A 6,268-nucleotide genomic window follows, 5' to 3' on the forward strand; every position below is an offset into this window, starting at 1 on the left:
TGAGCTGAATGTAGCAATGGAAGAGATTTCTATGATAATGTTGCTTATGGAAAACCACTTAATGGCTCTGGTAGACTTAACCATAAATAACTGCTTATTTATCTTTGAACAAACAATATAGCTATCGTTTGTAATGCTGACCCCTAGTAAATGTTATCTAAACAGGTTAGAAAACATAGGCTGCAGGTATAAACTAAGCCAAGGTCTTTAGGAAAGAGGTTTGGTAAGTTTATAGTTACGTGCCACGTGGTCGGGTGATCAGTCCGGCGGCAGAGACGTCTTCCACTGGTGATGCAGATTGCGTACAGTGGGGAGGGCACAGAGTTGTGTTCCGGTAGCCGTCGATGCGCTGACCTGGAGAATGCTGAACTTCTGTTGTGCCAAAGGGGTCCTTAGAGCATGGACCGGGCAGCTGGGTCAGATGGGTCTTCACAGGGTCCTTTGCAGCCAGGCTGCGTCATCGAGGAGCCGTGTGTTTCAGGCAGTGTCTGCCTATGCGGAGGTCCTTTGCGGACTGGGCTGCGCTGCTTTCGGAGTGGCAAGAGTCAGACGGGGTCCGTCACTGCTGGGTCCTTTGCAACTGAAGGGCAGCCGAATGCAATATAGAAGGTTACTCAAGAGCTGAGCTGAACCTTAGCTGTCTTGAAGTCTCTTTCCTCGTCAGGCCAGAAACTCAGGACGTTGTATCTGTAAGTGTCCTTTCCCTCGCAGGATTGGAACTCAGAACACAGATGGTCTGTTACAGTCTCTCTGGATGAAAGACTCAGAACGTTGTTGATCTGCTGTTGTCTCAACCTTGTCGGAGACTCAGAACAAGGTGTGTCTTTTGGAAGGGTACATTTATCCCTTTCTGATGAGGAGGAGATTGGAATCTGGTGCCTCTCCATTCCAGGAATGTGATTGGCCGCTTGTGTCCGCGGTGGCCATGGTGTTGCCCGCCCTAGTGTGGAACTTATTTGCATATAGTAGAGTACAAAGTTAAACAGTGTCTTTAACATTTTACCCATGCAATATTTCTTTACCAAACCTCTTTCAAATTGTTATGCACATCATGAGGAGCAAAAAGAGTCCAAACATGATGGGAAACTGCTAAACAATTGCTCATTTATACCGTAATATGTTATTAGGCCTGCTTCCGTGAACTGTTATGTTAACAGTCAATGGCCATCAACATAAACCGTACTTTATGTGAGGGTGACGTGAATACGGTTAGGGTTACATCAATTTAAGGTCTCCAAACATAGGTATGAATGGATTTGAATAGATCTCTGTGGCCTTTCTTTGTTTCGGCCGCTGCTGTTGCATCCACGTTCTGAAGGAATTTTTATGGCAGTCATTCCTAAACCTTAGGATTGGTGAGGGTCAACCCATAGTCCAATAAGAAGTCCTCTTTTAGGTGGTCATGGGTGCAGAAGGTCTCCCTCCCTGTCCTGCTGGAGGTGTCTGGCAGTTGTCTTGGCATCTTATCTGATGTTTCTGAACATTTGTTTATTCTACTCCACCAAGATCCAATCACAGTGTGGCACATCTCCCTCCAAACCTGGCAGTTAGGAAGGGCTCTGCCATAAACTGATCCTTGGAATGCCATCTTGACTGTTGTTCACTACAACTTACACAAGGATGTGTAAAGATGTGTGTGCAGCAGAGAAAACAGCACACGAGTCTTCTTGACTTGAGTGGTTAAAAATCACAATAAAGTGTAGTTTGTTATAATAACAAAGGTAGACTCCAGGCACATTTTTGGTTGGTTGATTTTTGGTTGGTTGAAAAAAAAGCATCTGGAGATGCCAAAAATAACTGGTGTAAGTGCTGCTTGCGAGATACTGATGTTACATTTTTTCTATGACACCAACCAACATGAAACCACAAGAAACAGATGAATAAAGACTAAGCTGTTAATGTTCATGTTACAACATGCCTATGATACATGTTGTCACTTCTCACTTCCTTTTTTGAGGTAAATAACAAAAAAATAACAAAAAACGTTCATACTGTAATTATGAAACAAAGCTACATATTTGTACTAGACAATTGTGAAAATAACGTGGATAAAAAATTATACTCTGAACCCCACATGGATTTACACAAACTGAGAGATTCAAAAAGTGTTAGGTTGTGCCCTGCGTTGTTGTACAATTGATGCATGTGATAAATGAATACAAAATAACATACATGTAGCCTGGATATCATTGTTTTATTTAGTTTTTTCCATTAACTGTTTTGATGTAGTTAATACAAACCATAAGCAAACCAGATCTTAAATTGAATGCAGTATTTTTTTCTCATATGTTCATAACATTGTTCATGAGACTGTGATGCTGTTTCAGTCAATATTTACTCGTATGTGTATTAATACAGAGAGACCAAAACCTGTAGTGAAGGTGACGCCAGATCAGCGTGTGTTCAGAGGAGAGACAGTCACTCTCACATGTGACATACAGGGAGGAGGAAACATTCAGTGGACATACAGCTGGTTTAAAGATGGTTCAGTCATCAGACACGTCACTGAGAGAGTCTACACCATCACATCTGTGTCTGATAGTGGTGAATACAGCTGTAGAGGAGAGAGATCAGACTCACAGAGATCAGACATCAGTGCTGCTGTTACACTGACTGTATCAGGTGAGTGTTCATATTCACTGTTTAATACTTATTTAGAATTTTAGTAAACTTTATTTTTGTTAACTCTTTATCAAATGCCTGAGATGTAATAATTAAAAAAAAAAAAAATAAATAAAACTTGATATTTTAACTCTATTTTTGTTTTGTTTAAAGTAACATGAGAGCTTCATATATTGAGATCAGTATAGTGTATCAAACTAAATCATGACATGAGTGAATCATTACACAATATTATTAACTAATATTTACTGTAGTCACTGTGGTTACAGGTGATTATTCATGACTAAAATGACTTGAGTGAGAGAATTCAATACAGATGAGTTTTGTAGCAGAATTAATTTTAATTTTCGCCCAGCGAACATTCAGTATAATTTTTATATCATCTGTAAGAAATGATATTTTCTTGGCCACACAAAATAACTTTCCTAAAGTCCCATTGCATTAGAGCATGTAGCTCGAATCGGAATCGTAAAGGGACATTAATTTGCAAAGCAGAATCAGAATCAACACTCATGTAATTTGTGCACAAGAGTTTTATTAACGAAGGACTAACACATAACTAATCTAAACAAACATAAAATCACTCATACATGGGAGAAGGGCAAGTGAGAAGCAGTTAGAGAGAGACAAGGAAATGAAGCTATGAAAAGAATCAGTTAACCATCAGTGCTGTCTACAGCTTATACTAAACCTCTGTTCTGTTTAGTTAAATGTACGATACTTGCATTGCCTTGGTCGTTGAGCAAGTGTCCGAATGCAGTCTCGGGTGAAAGTCTTGATGGTTTGGAGCAGTAGTGGTTTTGGAATTGCGATCACGTTCTTCCAGGTCTGAAGAGTGATGAACTCCAAAGATGTTCTGACTCAATGGTGACTGGGAGTTTCTTCCCATGTGAAAATTGAAGAAGAACCAAGAGCTGAGAGGGACCCAGCTGAAGTCCTGTGATCTTTGGGGAATGGAAAGACAAGGCCGCAAGGCCTGGCGCGTACTTAGGGCAGTCCTGAAGAGTTCTAGCTCATCTTCTTACACTCTAAACCCGGATAAGTTGAATTTACTTAAAAAATTGGAGGAAACTGGTTGCCCTAAAAAATTTAAGTAATGTAAAGTTTATTTAACTTAAAATGTTTTGTAATATGAATTACAAAGGTCATTTCATTTAACTTAAAATGTTTTGTAACATCATTTCATTTGCAATTATTATAACTATTATATTTAAGTCAAATATACTAATTTCCAAGTTAAATCTATATCAAATGTTTTATTTTTCCAATTTGTTAACCTAGAAAATTAAGAAAAAAAGCAAACAAATAAAGGAACATTAATGCAATTTTCCCTTTTATTTTAAATCAATTCAATTACAAATATTCAATTGAAAACACAACAAAACCATTTTTTCATATCCTGAAAACATTTCCCCATAAAACATGGGAGAAAAAAAAAAGTTCAAAAAGATACTAGTTCAACAAATTAACTTATCGTTAAGCACACAAACAAGTTTTCCTCAGAATCGCAACAAACAGCATCAAAACGATATGTTTTTTCCACACTCTGAGTTCACACTATTGGCAATACTGAATTTTAGGTGTCAGCTCACCTTTTCCCGACAAAAAATATAAAATACTTTTCATACACTTAGGATAGTCCAGGTGTAGGCAGGGAAATCAGTCTGAAAAAAATGGACATAGAAGGCCTGAGATTGGTCAGTTCATCCATTACCAAGCTTTCTTCCAAGATGATTCCCACTCTAGATGAGGTGAGCTGTGAACTTTCTTGATCAACGCTGAGGATTCTTACTGAAGTCTGTCTTGTCAGCTGCCTCCTAACAGAGGAAGAAACAGAACAACAAATACATTATCAAGTCAGTTAGACAATGCTGTTGTTAAATACTCAAAGTCATATGCTGCCTTCACACCATGTCATAATTACTTTAATTCTGAGAGGACAACATTGTGATGTTCAGCTTGTGAGCTGTTCATGTCAATAGACTGGGAATTGCGCTTTTCTATGGCAACACTATCAATGTCTAAATTAATCTGGAGCAGTCAGATACAGTGGTTAGGTGGTACAGCTCTCAGAAAATTTCCAGTTTACAGATGGTAATTAGACTTCAGGGTTTACGTTTAATTGTACATCTACAGAATATTTAAAGTAAAATCCACATACAAACACTACTGGCATATGGTCAGGAAGATCGGTGTTATTCAGGAAAGCTTGTAAACAACAGGAATGAGTGCAGGACAGACTCACACCATCATCATTATGAATAATCTTCTGACACACACTGTGCTAGTCAAAGTGATCATCCTCAGAACAGGTCTCAGTTAACCCACGACATACAGTTGATCTTGAACTTTGGTGTGAAGGTGGCATAAATGTGAACAAGGAAATTGTTTTGTTCTTGAATAATTTCCATGTTTGAACAAAGAGACAGGGTTTCACAGACAGGGCTTCACAGACAGGGCTTAGCTTAAGCCAGGACTAGGCCTTACTTAAATTAAGATACTTAAATAGCTTTTATAAAAACGCCTTAAAAACTTTACTGGTGTGCATCTTGAGAAAAGAAAAATGGCACTGACATATTTTAAAAATATGTCATTACAAGGTATTTTCAGTAAAGACTCCTTGTCATGTTATTAAACATGTTATTTTATTCTGAGACTGGCCTTAAGCCTTGTCTGTGAAACCAGGAGGAAAATGTGTAAATAGCAGTGCTCTCTTATCAGTTATTAGGATCATACTTACACTTTCAAAGCATCTCTTCCATTTCTTCTTTCTTCCAAAACAAGATAGTCGTTAAGAGGACTCTGAACCTAGATAGAACAGAAGTATATTCATCCGCCTTTGTATTTATACCGCTAATTAACGAAAACTTACGCTTTCAAACAATAGCCATGTCTAAATTAAACGTGGTACATTAACGTACTGCACTCACCATATTAGCTCCACCTTTGTCGCTCCTCGGCTGGAATCGCGGCTACTGTATGAGTAAAACTAAATTTACACTCCTCACAAACAACAGCTCCTCGAGTGAAAAAGAAATCATTGAAAGAAAAAGGCAAAAAATGTTAGTCGAACTCGCCAGTCAGGGGTTCAAGCGCAGGCGAGTGAGAACACTAGCTATCAACGGATGAGAAATGTCCCGTCGTTTAGACGAACAACAACTTTTGCCGATCACAAAGAGTTTCTCGAGGGACGTGATAAAAGATAAATGGCGGAAAACAATGCCAATAGAACTATCTAAATCTAAATTTCCACATTCATCCACAGCTTAAATTCATACACAATCACAGTGACAAAATGGCGCTGTTACTCGCAGCACCGGTGGAGGAGGCGTGGTCAGGAGATAAATTCATAATACGAGTTAATTTAACTTAAGTTTATTCACAGGTTCAAATATGTCTACAAATTAGTAGAATCTACTTATATTTTATAAGCAATGCAGTAAAACTTAAATATTGTGTTCAATTGTAATTAAATGGTTTAATTAGATACAAAATCCGGGCTTACAGTGTAGGTTCTAAAAGAACCACTGACTGACTGAGGCGAGTCATGAAGATGAATTCCAGGGTTGAGTGGAAATGTCTGGCTCTTTGTGGTCGAGAGCCACACTTCTGTATGTTGGGGCCTGTCGGGCCCGCCGGGCACACC

General features: G+C 38.6%; 1 long non-coding RNA gene across 1 annotated transcript; it reads right to left on the minus strand.

Annotated features, from left to right (window-relative positions):
- Positions 1-3,938: 3,938 nt before the first annotated feature.
- On the minus strand, positions 3,939-5,967 carry LOC127160880 (uncharacterized). Its single transcript, XR_007826876.1, has 3 exons — positions 5,553-5,967; positions 5,363-5,430; positions 3,939-4,439 (listed from the first exon to the last, which is right to left on the minus strand). It is a non-coding gene; the product is annotated as an uncharacterized LOC127160880 (long non-coding RNA).
- Between the last annotated feature and the right edge of the window lie 301 nt (positions 5,968-6,268).

Source organism: Labeo rohita, unplaced genomic scaffold (genome assembly GCF_022985175.1).
Source record: "Labeo rohita strain BAU-BD-2019 unplaced genomic scaffold, IGBB_LRoh.1.0 scaffold_489, whole genome shotgun sequence".
NCBI classification, from domain to species: Eukaryota; Metazoa; Chordata; class Actinopteri; order Cypriniformes; family Cyprinidae; genus Labeo; species Labeo rohita.